The following is a 15969-nucleotide window of genomic DNA, read 5'->3' as shown; positions in this document are numbered from 1 at the left end:
TATCTCTGGAACCATTTGTCTGATTGACAAAAGTATTTTTGCCACTGAATCACAACAACTGTGTCTGTTTCTGTGGGGAAGAAAAAATCTAAAAATAAAATCTTTTTTTTTTCATTGCATAGTAAAGAAAAACATACAAAATCCTGGCACAGGGACCTTGGGCCATTTTGGCCCTGGCATGGAAAGTGTTAATCCTGTATTAAAGAGGAAGACCACCCATTTTCAATTTTGAATTATGTCATTAATATACCTTGAGAAAAAAAAGTTCCCCCCCCCTTCTGTGTTGCCTAGAACTGGAGGATTGTTTTGGGGGTTTGTATTGTAACAACAGTGTGATGTCATCACTTATTTACACAACTCCTCTAAGGTATATTATTATTATTATTTTTTTTTTTTCAATATTGAAAATGGGTGGTCCCTTTAAGTTATCTCTCCTGTTTGGATGAAATTGGTTTCCTGAACTAATAGAAACATCTATTTACTTAAGAACTGGAGAGATGTATAGATCCCTCGTTATGGAACAAGCACATAATATGATATCAATAAGATATAATCTATAAGATCATTTAAAACATTTTAACAAAGACATTTCACTTACCCTGCCTTTAATGAATGAGTCAGATCTGTTGCACTGACATTCTGCAAGGCCATGGTCTGCCACTAGATGGAGCTGTAGGGTTGAGAAGGAGTGGGAAAGCTGCCATTTGTATAACACTAGAGGTTTGCGGGCCTTCGGCCCGCTCACATCTAGTTTAAAAAAAAAAAAAAAAAAAAAGTTAAAAAAAAAAAAAAAAGTTAAGGGAAAAAAAAAGTTAAAAATTTTGAGAAAAAAAATGTTTGAGAAAAAAAATTTGAGAAAAAAAAATTTTTGAGAAAAAAAGTTTGAGAAAAAAGTTTTTTGAGAAAAAACATTTTTGAGAAAAAACATTTTTTTGAGAAAAAAAAAATTTGAGAAAAAAAATTTAGAGAAAAAAAACATTTTTGAGAAAAAAAATTTTTGAGAAAAAAAAAATTGAGAAAAAAAAATTTTGAGAAAAAAATTTTTTTTGAGAAAAAAAGTTTTTTGAGAAAACATTTTTTTTGAGAAAAATGTTTTTTTTGAGAAAAACATTTTTTGAGAAAAAAACATTTTTGAGAAAAAAAAATTAGGATAAAAAAAAGTTTTGAAAAAAATAAGAAATAAAACGTATTGTTGATGTGTGCGTCTCTCTCTGTGCATTCCCCCCCCCCCCAAAGTGTGCGTCTCTCTCTGTGAAGTTGCCCCCCCTCCCCCCCCAGTCTCTCTCTGTGAAGTTGCCCCCCCCTCCCCCCCCCAAGTGTGCGCGCTTCTGTGCCTATGCCCCCCCTCCCCCCCCCCCCCAAGTGTGCGCGCTTCTCTCCTCTCTCTCCCTCTCCCTCTCTCTTTCTCTGGGCGTGTCTCAAAGTCCGTTGACTGTCCTGTGTCCGTTGACTGTGGGCTGCCCTGTGTCCTGTGCCCTGTGCCAAAGTGGGCTGCGGCCTTAAGCCAATTGTAAATACTAGAAGCTCGGCCGCCCTTCGGGCGGCCGAGCGTCTAGTCGGCGACCTGGCCAACTCGGGAACAATGTAAATAGGGAATGAATGCCCCGCCCTTTAATGCAAACCCCATTATACCTGTTGTCATAGGATCCGTTTTGACCATCTGTTTGCGTGTGTCCATTTATGCCCATATATGGAGAGATATGTCTGTCTACGTCCATTTTCTGCCCATATATGGAGATCTCTGTAGGACCTGGTTTGACCATCTGTTTGCCTGTGCCCATTTATGCCCATATATGGAGTTTGCGACCTGGCCAACTCGGGAACGATGTAAATAGGGAATGAATGCCCCACCCTTTAATGCAAACCCCATTATATGGAGATCTCTGTATCTGTCTGTGTCCCTTTTATGCCCATATACTCTATCTGTGTCCATCTTTTATGCCCATATGCCCATATATGGAGATCTCTGTATCTGCCCATATGCCCATATATGGAGATCTCAGTCTGTGTCCCTTTTATGCCCATATATCTGCGTCCATTTTATGCCCATATGCCCATATATGGAGATCTCTGTATCTGCCCATATGCCCATTCTCTGTATCAGTCTGTGTCCCTTTTATGCCCATATACGGAGATATCTGTCATGGAGATCTCAGTCTGTGTCCCTTTTATGCCCATATATCTGTCTGTGTCCCTTTTATGCCCATATACGGATGCAAACCCCATTATATGGAGATCTCTGTATCTGTCTGTGTCCCTTTTATGCCCATATACTCTATCTGTGTCCATCCTTTATGCCCATATGCCCATATATGGAGATCTCTGTATCTGCCCATATGCCCATTCTCTGTATCAGTCTGTGTCCCTTTTATGCCCATATACGGAGATATCTGTCATGGAGATCTCAGTCTGTGTCCCTTTTATGCCCATATATCTGTCTGTGTCCCTTTTATGCCCATATACGGAGATATATCTGTCTGTGTCCCTTTTATGCCCATATACGGAGATATCTGTCGGGTCGAGGCAAGGCCCCTGTATTGCCCATATATGGAGATCTCTGTATCTGCCCATATGCCCATATATGGAGATCTCAGTCTGTCGGGTCGAGGCTAGGCCCCTGTATCTGCCTGCAGTGATGTCACAATGACTCAGCGCTTGCGCCCGGCACTGCAGTGATGTCACAATGAGTCAGCGCTTGCGCCGATTTTGCGCCGATTTCCGCATAAGGAGATTCCGAACGTTTCGCGCCGGTTAGGGAAAACCGCGCATCGGGTCGGGTCGAGGCCCGGCACTGCACTCCGTGCCGCGGCGGGGAGCGCGCGTGCCGAATCTGAAGCCGGTGGGACGAAAGGTTCTCGAGATACGCGGATTACAAACACACACGCAGAGACTTCTCGCATTTATAGATAGATAAGATTAAATGTATTAAATGTAACATTAATGTTGCCTGGTTCCAGACCATAGACCCCGCCCACTCTCAGAGTGGACTGAGCTGAGTCTGAAATCAGGCTAATATTAATGCGTCTGATCAGTGAAGCTAATTAGAAGGCCTAATATGGAGGCTACTGATGAAACATTGATTGATTGACGAGCACGCGCGCGCGCGTACACACACACACACTTCAGAGAGTTTGATGCAAGAATCAAAAATATTTATCACATATTTCCTGAACATTTATAGGATTTCATGATGACTCACACGTGTTCAATCCAGCCATTTAAAACACATTCAATTGTTGAAAAGTGTACTTTAAAATAATAATAGCCTAATAATAATACTAATATAAGCTCTCAGGGTTATGTGTTCATAGAGGTGAGAAGATAATGATCCTCTAATGATTAAATGATTAGGATGATTAGAAGGCTCGTTCTAGATTACAACCTAATCTAATGTAATCAGAGGCTGCGACTTTTACTCTGAAAGAACAGACACTTCATCGCCCCCTAGCGGCGGCACAGGGAATGGCCCGCCAGCACAGGGTATTTTATTTTGCCTTAAACAAGGACGCAAAGCCAAGGTAAGGACCGTGGGGCATTGATTGATTGAAGACTTTATTGTCAGTTTGCAGAGGAAAAGGTACAGTTTCATGACACTACAGTTCACTGGTACAAGGTCAACTAAAAGGTACAGTTTCATTGACACTACAGTTCACTGGTACAAGGTCAACTAAAAGGAGACCCTTGTAAGCTTTTCTGCTTATTTGCACAGGAAACCATTGAAGTATCTCATATAACATTGAATGACAGACGGATAGAACCCAGTAGCCTATACAATGCAGTATTGTCAGAAAAAAAAAAAAAAGAAAAAATAACAGTGCAACAAATATATACAGTATAGGCTATATATAGGAAACGAGTTTGTTGGTTGTACTTTATTGTTACATATTTTGTACAGGTACATAAGAATAAAACATATTTGTGTTCGGCTTCCTTCAGACAATGCAGTGGTTTATAAGTATATTAAAAAACAGCAGAACAACAGAAAAACACAGCACATCTAAGATAAAATAATAAGTAATAATGGCTTAGGAAAGAAAGAGAAAGGAAAACGAGCGAAGATAATGTAAAAAGCATCCTCAGCTGTACATGTGCATAAGGTTTGGTATATTGTAGACACCATTGGCATTATCTCTTCGTACCAGCTACTGTACAATAACATTTAGTGTGGTATATTGTAGACACCATGCATTATCTCTCCGTACCAGCTACTGTACAATAACATTTTGTATCCAACATCCTTGAAGCTGGAAAGATTAGCTTCAAGGATACATCCTAAAGTAGGACATTTTGTTTTTTCATGTTATGACCTTGTCACCCACTTTGATTGTGAAGTTTTCGACCTTTTTGAGTTCATGATTTTAGTCCAAAGAGGATGGATTCAGTTTTGCCCATGCAGGTGAGTTGATGATGTGTTGGTTAGTTCAGAGTTAAGAGTCTTTTCAACCTGCAAGTGGTCCTTCATGCCGGAGACTAGGAGTGCCGAGTCATCCGCGAACAGGACAGGTTGCAGTCGCAGGAAGATGCCATGTCGTACTGCCATGTCGTACTGCCATAAGATCAGTTAAATCAAGTATTCAGTGGCGTCAGTTCAGACGCCTTTGCGCGCGTGCAAAACACCTGTCATGTTGCCATATTAGCAACAGGCATGATAGGCCTACATTTATTTTAAGAAGTACATTTTATTTTTCCCTATTTTTCCCCCCGTTTTTATGGTTTCTTGGGCTGGATATGGCAGCCTGGAACGGTTGTTCAAGTGCATTGCACATGTGCAGCTGACCTGTGGAACCTGGGAATATACCATTTTGTCAAAATGGGGAGAATGAAAGTGTGGAGAATATAATTATAATACCTTGTTAAAGTGACCATTTTGTAACATTTTGCATTTGTAGTTATTTTACTGTAATTTAACAACATAATAACCAGCACAGATAGACAAAGAGACATTCATGGATTTATATTTAAAAGTAACTTTTATTTTCCCCCCTGGACCCAGGGTATGGCAGCTGCATACCCCTGCCATACCCTGGACCCAGGGTATGGCAGCTGCATACCCCTGGACCCCCCTGGACCCCCCTGGACCCAGGGTATGGCAGCTGCATACCCTTGCCATACCCAATTGACGCCCCTGCAAGTATTGTAGGCCTTTATCTAAAGTTTAAACTATGTATATAACACTATATATAGTAATATTATAACTATGTAGGCCTATATAACATAACCTAAAGTTCTAAAGTTTAAACTATGTATATAACACTATGTATAGTAATATTATAACTATGTATATAACATAACCTAAAGTTCTAAAGTTTAAACTATGTATATAACATAACATAAAGTTTAAACTATGTATATAACACTATGTATATATATATATGGGTCAGTGACGTGACGCCCCAAAAAATGTGTTTTTAAAAAAACTTTAAATTGCAGGCATAAAAGTTATTTACTTTTGTTCTACTCACTCTCAACCTTATGGAAATACATTCTGTTTTTAGATATTTTATTGGAATCAGACTTTATTCAGCAGTTTGTTGTACTTGTGCCTAAAATCGTCATATGGTGTGACATGAAAATAATTGTTCATAAAATGAAAATGGAGTACATCTTTCTTAAGTTACTCACTTTATCAAAGTCCTTTATCATAACTAACCAGTGATCCACTATAGTTTTTTGAAAATTAATTATATCTGTATGTTTTTTTCATAATCGACACTCTGTGTGAGGCCCATGTTCATGATCTTACAACATATTTTAAATGTATTCTGTCAAAACTTTCTCTAAAATTACACAAATATTTGTGACTCTTCCTGATAATATTCTCTATGTAATGCATAAACATTTTTTTGGTTTAATCATTAATAAAGGTATGATTTTTCACTATTTGGAATGTCACACCAAATGATTTAGTGTCACACCGTATGATCATATCTTCATGTGTCAAAACAAACTGTGTTTAACCTACCTATTAGTGAGTACTGAACTTTACTGATTGATTAAACAATTACCCAGGATAACATGGCCTTAATATTTCTGAACAGGATATTATTGTAGGGCTTTAACATGGGATAAGAAAGAATTGTAGTAGTAGATGGATGATGAGGATGTGCACAGGAATGCTACACACACCTAAGTCTTCTGCCGGCCCACGGCAGAAGGATCCTAAAGAGACAATAAGGCGCATAGCCACACTTGGAGCCAAGGCAACATTTTATTAACACCAATTAGTGGAAACAGAACTCAGCATTCAGGTAAATTGCTTTTTTCCGAAGTCTCCTGAACTTGAACACAGCATTTTGTGTTGAACAAATGTAATTAGGAATCATGACATTACACCACATCTCCACTAGCTAAAGAGTGCTGGGTTGCGCAACTCCAAAAATAGCTGATCTACAAGCACAACGTGTTGAGCGCTTGTAGATCAGCTATTTTCGCTAGTTTTGTCTCGGGTCCTACCTTAACACTGTCCACTGTCCAGTCCAGTGAGTGAAAGTACAAAAGTATTAGATCAGATTAGATTATACATTTAGACTGTATTGTACATCAGCCAGTCGTATTTGGTGAGGGTAGCAAACCGGCTGCCTTGTTGTGGTTCTGCTATGCCACAGACAACCTCCTGCTCTTCTTAGAAAATGCAGTCTCGCCCCTTTGGCTCCTCTCTCCTTGCTGGGTCATTGTTTAGTTTCTCCCTGTACTTTCTCGTTCTCTCAGCACTTGTCATTTCCCAGCTGACAAAAGAAAATGGAATGTATAGTTTAAGACAAAGAGAAAATATTGTTTAGATTGAAACAATATGTTAAGGTTTCTGTGAAGGGGTTTCTGCTCTGTCTGATGAATTTGAAGTATCACTGAATGAAGCTAAATTACATTTTATGTAAAAATGTTTAAAACAAATGTTTAAATGTACAAAAGAAACATGGAACTTTGTTATTTATTGTTATATCTGTAGTTAAATACAGTATAAATCATATGGTGTGACAATCAAGTCATATGGCGTGACAAGCAGACCTGTCACACCATATGATTAAGTGTCACACCATATTACTGTTTTCTGCATTTAGGTTTACCTTGAGGCTACTATGTACACATTAGCATGCTAACAGCATGCTAGCTATAACAAAGCAGCCTAGATCTACATGGAAATATGACCAAAACTTCAAATAACTTAAGCTTTTTTTAAAGAAAAGGTGTCACACCAAAAGACATCCAGAATGGTGAGTTTGTGAACGTTTCAACAAGATGGCATTTCATGAAAATGTTAAAATCATAACTCACCTCAGACACCTGTCTTGCAGTTGTGCTGGGAGTGCTGAATAGCCTTACAGAAGAAGGACCTCTCTAGCCAATAGGTGTCCAAATAATTGCCTGTTTAATTTTTCCAAACTAGTGTCACACCAAATGATTTTGGGTTGGGGGACAAAATGTTTTTGATCAGAAATGACTGAAAACATTATGCTTTGACTTTGAAAAGATATAGGCTCAAAATAGACATTTTTTTTAGCCTAAATTCATTTTCAAATGATTTTTAGCAATTCTTTTTCTTAGTTTTATTCAAGTTCCCACTTTGAGAAACAAGGTCAGGACAGTCACACCATATGAGTTTTGCCATGTTTGGTTGAAGATTCTGAAGAAATGAGGAATGAAATGTTTTAATCTTGAGTAAGTTCACATAAAGCTTAATGTCCTGCACAATATTCAGAAGGTTTTTGACAAATATATTTTTTATTTATACATGTTTGACACCGAGGACAGCGAAAACGTTACGTCACGTCACCCACCCATATATAGTAATATTATAATATGTATATAACATAACCTAAAGTTTGAAAGTTTAAACTATGTATATAACATAACCTAAAGTTTAAACTATGTGTATAACACTATGTATATATATAGTAATATTATAATATGTATATAACATAACCTAAAGTTCTAAAGTTTAAACTATGTATATAACATAACCTAAAGTTTAAACTATGTATATAACACTATGTATATATATATAGTAATATTATAACTATGTATATAACATAACCTAAAGTTCTAAAGTTTAAACTATGTATATAACATAACCTAAAGTTTAAACTATGTGTATAACACTATGTATATATATATATATATATATATATAGTAATATTATAATATGTATATAACATAACCTAAAGTTCTAAAGTTTAAACTATGTATATAACATAACCTAAAGTTTAAACTATGTATATAACACTATGTATATATATATATATATAGTAATATTATAACTATGTATATAACATAACCTAAAGTTCTAAAGTTTAAACTATGTATATAACATAACCTAAAGTTTAAACTATGTATATAACACTATGTATATATATAGTAATATTATAACTATGTATATAACATAACCTAAAGTTCTAAAGTTTAAACTATGTATATAACATAACCTAAAGTTTAAACTATGTATATAACACTATGTATATATAGTAATATTATAACTATGTATATAACATAACCTAAAGTTTAAACTATGTATATAACACTATGTATATATAGTAATATTATAACTATGTATATAACACTATGTATAGTAATATTATAACTATGTATATAACATAACCTAAAGTTCTAAAGTTTAAACTATGTATATAACATAACCTAAAGTTTAAACTATGTATATAACACTATGTATATATAGTAATATTATAACTATGTAGGCCTATATAACATAACCTAAAGTTCTAAAGTTTAAACTATGTATTGTATATAACATAACCTAAAGTTTAAACTATGTATATAACACTATGTATATATAGTAATATTATAACTATGTATATAACATAACCTAAAGTTCTAAAGTTTATTTATTTATTTATTTATTTATTTGTCAGGGACAAAGCACATTGATCAACATGTCAGTTTTTCAACATCAATGTAAATATGCCAGATTTAGCCATGAGCTAATTTCCATCTGTAGTCCCTGGGCAGGCTGTACAAACGTGAAGGTAAGGCTATCCTTACAAAACATACTATACATACAATACGGTACAAAACAAAACATAACAAAACAAAACAGTACAGTACAACATTAAGGGGACATACTTATAGCAAGTTGAGTGACTCCAGTGACAGATGGAGCCGATAGTTACCCATGATTGTAAGTTTGACTTGCTCTAAGCCACCTCTTACGGCCAGAGCCGACAACAGTAACATTTTAGTAAATAGTAATAGTAAATAGTAATAGTAAATAGTAATAGTAAATAGTAATAGTAAATAGTAATAGTAAAATAGTAAATTGTTAAAGGGACTAGTACTAGCCAATTATGAGCAACTCCAGTAACAGATGGAGCAGATAATTACTCATGATTACAAATTTGATTTGATTTAAGCCACCTCTTGAGGTTGAACTTGAAGGTCAGATAGTTGGAGGACTGTCTTACTTCAGTCGGGAGACTGTTCCATGTATTGGAGGCTCTAACAGAGAGAACTGTGTTACCAAACACGCTCTGCCTGGATGGTACCTCACAGTCCCCTCTGGTTGTAGCCCTTGTTGTTCTGTCACCACTTTCACAACGTTTTATGAACTGTTTCAGTGGTGGAGGTGCAAGCCCATTGAGAACCTTGAACACAAGACAGGAATCCATAAAATGCCTAAAGCTTTCAAAGTTAAATAAATTATATTTTTGTACTATATGGCAATGGTGGTAACGGTTGGGCTTTTGATCGAGTGTTTTTAACGTCTGTTTGTAGAGTGATTCAATAGGTTTCATGGTTGTTATATTGGTCTGAGACCAGGTTGTGAAGCAGTATGATATGTGTGAAAAAATCATTGCGTGCATGAAGAGTTTAGCTGCATCTGTTGTGAGATATGGTCTTATGTGCCTGAAATTATTTAAGTTGAATTTAATTGTATTGGTTACCTTTTTGACATGTTTTATGAATGTTAAATGTGAGTCTAGTATGATTCCAAGATATTTAAATTCTGTAACTACCTGGATGCGGTTTCCTCTGACAACAATGTCAGGATCAGGTTCTGTGGAGTTGCGTGACAAAAACATGCAAACAGTTTTACTTGTGTTTAAATGTAAACAGGAGTTCCTCAGCCAGTCAGATACGTGGACCATGGTTATGTTATAAACTATGTATATAACATAACCTAAAGTTTAAACTATGTATATAACACTATGTATATATAGTAATATTATAACTATGTATATAACATAACCTAAAGTTTAAACTATGTATATAACACTATGTATATATAGTAATATTATAACTATGTATATAACATAACCTAAAGTTTAAACTATGTATATAACACTATGTATATATAGTAATATGATAACTATGTATATAACATAACCTAAAGTTTAAACTATGTATATAACACTATGTATATATAGTAATATGATAACTATGTATATAACATAACCTAAAGTTTAAACTATGTATATAACACTATGTATATATAGTAATATTATAACATAACCTAAAGTTCTGCCAGAGCAGCCACCAAGGGGTTAAGCTTTAGTAGCTGTGGGGGCGGGGCCAGGGCAGTATCATCAACATTAAATTGATATGGCGATATAACACTATATTGATCGTCTGAGATATTGATACCGTGATATGGCAAAAGAAAAGCGTTGCATTTCACTGCTTTTAATGTCACCACCCTTGTTTTATGCTCAATACAGGCTAAGTATATTCAGAAATGGTTAGGAACAGAGCTACAAGCTCACAATACAAAATAAAGGTTATATTATTGTCACAATATTGATACTGAATTACTGGGTAAGAAAATACTACTAGCCTATTAGTACTTGTAATTGACCTATTTTTATTATTCTATGAAATGTTACTTAAAGGGATATTTCACTTTAAAAAAAAACTTTTGGTCATTTTATCATCTATTCAGACTTTTGAATAGATGATACAGTTTTTAATTTGATTGATTCAATATTGAGATATTTGATGTAAATATTACCAGGCCCTCCTCCTCCAGGGCTTCTCCCCATACACACCCATCCTCCAGGGCTTCTCCCCATACACACCCATTCACTGATTCATTAAAAACACCAGCCTGACTTCAGACTCAGCGCCAGGGCGGGTCTATGGGCGGGTCTATGGGCGGGTCTATGGGCTGGAGCAGGGGTGGGCAACTGTGATGATGGTGAGGGCCACTATATTTCCACCTTCACTCCAGAGGACCACTATATTTACACCTTCACTCCAGAGGGCCACTATATTTCCACCTTCACTCCAGAGGGCCACTATATTTCCACCTTCACTCCAGAGGGCCACTATATTTCCACCTTCACTCCAGAGGGCCACTATATTTACACCTTCACTCCAGAGGGCCACTATATTTCCACCTTCACTCCAGAGGGCCACTATATTTCCACCTTCACTCCAGAGGGCCACTATATTTCCACCTTCACTCCAGAGGGCCACTATATTTCCACCTTCACTCCAGAGGGCCACTATATTTCCACCTTCACTCCAGAGGGCCACTATATTTACACCTTCACTCCAGAGGGCCACTATATTTCCACCTTCACTCCAGAGGACCACTTATTTCCACCTTCACTCCAGAGGGCCACTATATTTCCACCTTCACTCCAGAGGGCCACTATATTTCCACCTTCACTCCAGAGGGCCACTATATTTCCACCTTCACTCCAGAGGGCCACTATATTTCCACCTTCACTCCAGAGGACCACTTATTTCCACCTTCACTCCAGAGGGCCACTATATTTCCACCTTCACTCCAGAGGGCCACTATATTTCCACCTTCACTCCAGAGGGCCACTATATTTCCACCTTCACTCCAGAGGGCCACTATATTTCCACCTTCACTCCAGAGGGCCACTATATTTCCACCTTCACTCCAGAGGGCCACTATATTTCCACCTTCACTCCAGAGGGCCACTATATTTCCACCTTCACTCCAGAGGACCACTTATTTCCACCTTCACTCCAGAGGGCCACTATATTTCCACCTTCACTCCAGAGGGCCACTATATTTCCACCTTCACTCCAGAGGGCCACTATATTTCCACCTTCACTCCAGAGGGCCACTATATTTCCACCTTCACTCCAGAGGGCCACTATATTTCCACCTTCACTCCAGAGGGCCACATATAGGCCTACATACATATATATACATTTTGCTACGTCCTACTTTGTCATTCTAGTATCTCATACAAAAGAAGCAAAAATAACAGATCTACAAGCTCAAAACGCATCGCAGCGCGATAAAAGACAAAGAATCGGCCTCACACTTTGTAGCCAAAGTGGCAAAATGTATTTTAGGACGCAGAGGGAAAGTTGATTCCTCGCCCAGCAGGCTTACGCGTGCACGCGCCCACGTGCACAACCTCTGAATAATTATACTTATTATGTGTTTGTGGCACAGCATTTTATTCATTTATTAGTGTATTTATTTGTAGAACATCACATGATTAATGAATACAATTGAGTTGTGTAAAAAGAAAAAAGAATACACTTCTTCTTTGATTCCTGACCTTCCCAGCAGCAACGAGTCAAGGCAACAGCGCTACCCTGTGTCTGCTCTGCCTGTACCAGCCGCCGGCTGTTCTGATGCTATTCCCGGAGCGGGGAGAGAGACACTCACACTACACTGAGAGAGAGAGGGGAGAGAGACACTCACACTACACTGAGAGAGAGAGGGGAGAGAGACATTCACACTACACTGAGAGAGAGGGGAGAGAGGGGAGAGAGACCTAGACACTTCACTACACAGAGAGAGAGAGAGAGAGAGAGGAGAGAGGAGTCTGCGTCCATTTTACACTATCCCAGCTCCCAGTGTCAGCCTGTCACACGCACACACACACATGCACGGTGTGCTGTAGCGGCTACAGTGTATCCATCTGGAGGATCAGAAGGACAGGCCGCCGGGCTCTGCTCTTTGTGGCAGCGGGACATGACGGCTCCTCCGCCGGGAGAACCTTGAAGCAAGCACCGCATGTGTGCGGTGATCTGCGGGGCTCTGGTCCACCCTACCCCCGCTGTGTGCGGTGATCTGCGGGGCTCTGGTCCACCCTACCCCCGCTGAGTGCGGTGATCCTTGGTGATCTCATGGCCTGCCATCGAGCCCAGCGCCGCTCAACTCACCACCAGTGGATTATTTCATTTGTGAGGATTTATTTCTCGTCGGCTCTTCTGCACTGAGCGGGGCTTTGCTGTGGGTCGGGGGGCCAAGCCTCGCCTCGCCTCGCCTCGCCTCGCCTCGCATTGCCTTGGATTGCCTTTCATTGGATTGCCTTGCCTTGGATTACATTACATTACATTACATTACATTACATTACTTTACATTGCATTGCCTTGCCACGCAGCAGGCTGTTGGGAGGAGGATTTCCTCGCTGGCTGACAGCGACAGAAAAGGAGCAGAAGAAATCCTGCTCGGATTGACAGGTTGGTGCAAAGAATGAACGGACAGAATGAACCGTGGTGTTAAAGGGACAGAATGAACCGTGGTGGTAAAGGGACAGAATGAACCATGGTGGTAAAGGGACAGAATGAACCGTGGTGGTAAAGGGACAGAATGAACCGTGGTTGTGGTTGAGGGACAGAATGAACCGTGGTGTTGAGGGACAGAATGTGCTGTTATGTTGTTGGTAAAAACCATGCAGAAATACATTCATTCATTACTGTAACATTCCTTCCTTATGATACAGTAACGGTCATCCCCATTAGTGTATCGCTCCTTACATTAGCTTAGGGTACAGTAAGTAACGGTCACTTCCATATTACTGTAACTGTCAGATATATAGAGCTTCATGGTGTTTATTATTAATGATCATCATTACACATATTCTATTATAGAGCTTCATGGTGTTTATTATTAATGATCATCATTACACATCTTCTATTATAGAGCTTCATGGTGTTTATTATTAATGATCATCATTACACATATTCTATTATAGAGCTTCATGGTGTTTATTATTAATGATCATCATTACACATCTTCTATTATAGAGCTTCATGTTGTTTATTATTAATGATCATCATTACACATATTATATTATAGAGCTTCATGTTGTTTATTATTAATGATCATCATTACACATATTATATTATAGAGCTTCATGTTGTTTATTATTAATGATCATCATTACACATATTATATTATAGAGCTTCATGTTGTTTATTATTAATGATCATCATTACACATATTCTATTATAGAGCTTCATGGTGTTTATTATTAATGATCATCATTACACATATTATATTATAGAGCTTCATGGTGTTTATTATTAATGATCATCATTACACATCTTCTATTATAGAGCTTCATGTTGTTTATTATTAATGATCATCATTACACATATTCTATTATAGAGCTTCATGGTGTTTATTATTAATGATCATCATTACACATATTATATTATAGAGCTTCATGGTGTTTATTATTAATGATCATCATTACACATCTTCTATTATAGAGCTTCATGTTGTTTATTATTAATGATCATCATTACACATCTTCTATTATAGAGCTTCATGTTGTTTATTATTAATGATCATCATTACACATATTATATTATAGAGCTTCATGGTGTTTATTATTAATGATCATCATTACACATATTATATTATAGAGCTTCATGGTGTTTATTATTAATGATCATCATTACACATCTTCTATTATAGAGCTTCATGTTGTTTATTATTAATGATCATCATTACACATCTTCTATTATAGAGCTTCATGTTGTTTATTATTAATGATCATCATTACACATATTCTATTATAGAGCTTCATGGTGTTTATTATTAATGATCATCATTACACATATTATATTATAGAGCTTCATGGTGTTTATTATTAATGATCATCATTACACATCTTCTATTATAGAGCTTCATGGTGTTTATTATTAATGATCATCATTACACATCTTCTATTATAGAGCTTCATGGTGTTTATTATTAATGATCATCATTACACATCTTCTATTATAGAGCTTCATGTTGTTTATTATTAATGATCATCATTACACATCTTCTATTATAGAGCTTCATGGTGTTTATTATTAATGATCATCATTACACATCTTCTATTATAGAGCTTCATGGTGTTTATTATTAATGATCATCATTACACATCTTCTATTATAGAGCTTCATGTTGTTTATTATTAATGATCATCATTACACATCTTCTATTATAGAGCTTCATGGTGTTTATTATTAATGATCATCATTACACATATTATATTATAGAGCTTCATGGTGTTTATTATTAATGATCATCATTACACATATTATATTATAGAGCTTCATGTTGTTTATTATTAATGATCATCATTACACATATTATATTATAGAGCTTCATGTTGTTTATTATTAATGATCATCATTACACATATTATATTATAGAGCTTCATGGTGTTTATTATTAATGATCATCATTACACATCTTCTATTATAGAGCTTCATGGTGTTTATTATTAATGATCATCATTACACATATTATATTATAGAGCTTCATGTTGTTTATTATTAATGATCATCATTACACATATTATATTATAGAGCTTCATGTTGTTTATTATTAATGATCATCATTACACATATTATATTATAGAGCTTCATGGTGTTTATTATTAATGATCATCATTACACATCTTCTATTATAGAGCTTCATGGTGTTTATTATTAATGATCATCATTACACATCTTCTATTATAGAGCTTCATGGTGTTTATTATTAATGATCATCATTACACATCTTCTATTATAGAGCTTCATGGTGTTTATTATTAATGATCATCATTACACATCTTCTATTATAGAGCTTCATGGTGTTTATTATTAATGATCATCATTACACATCTTCTATTATAGAGCTCTTAAAACGAGCCATTAAAGCACCGTTTGACTGTTTTCAGTTGTTATCAGAGCTCTTATTTCTAGTGGCGGCGCTTCTCCAAGTGCGTCAGAGAAATAAGAACACAGGCTGACACGCGC

The 15969-nt window shown here is 36.7% G+C and overlaps 1 protein-coding gene across 1 annotated transcript in view; it reads left to right on the top strand.

Moving 5' to 3' along the window:
- Window positions 1-12875: 12875 nt before the first annotated feature.
- LOC308282464 (CSC1-like protein 2) overlaps window positions 12876-15969 on the top strand; it is a gene marked incomplete at its 3' end in the record, with an annotated part of 134469 nt that continues 131375 nt past the window's right edge. The window contains exon 1 of the mRNA XM_080722810.1: window positions 12876-13407. The remainder of the gene's footprint in view (window positions 13408-15969) is intronic.

This window comes from Nannobrachium achirus (assembly GCF_963921795.1).
Source record: "Nannobrachium achirus genome assembly, chromosome: 3".
Lineage (NCBI taxonomy): Eukaryota > Metazoa > Chordata > Actinopteri > Myctophiformes > Myctophidae > Nannobrachium > Nannobrachium achirus.
This window is presented reverse-complemented; position numbering and strand designations above follow the sequence as displayed.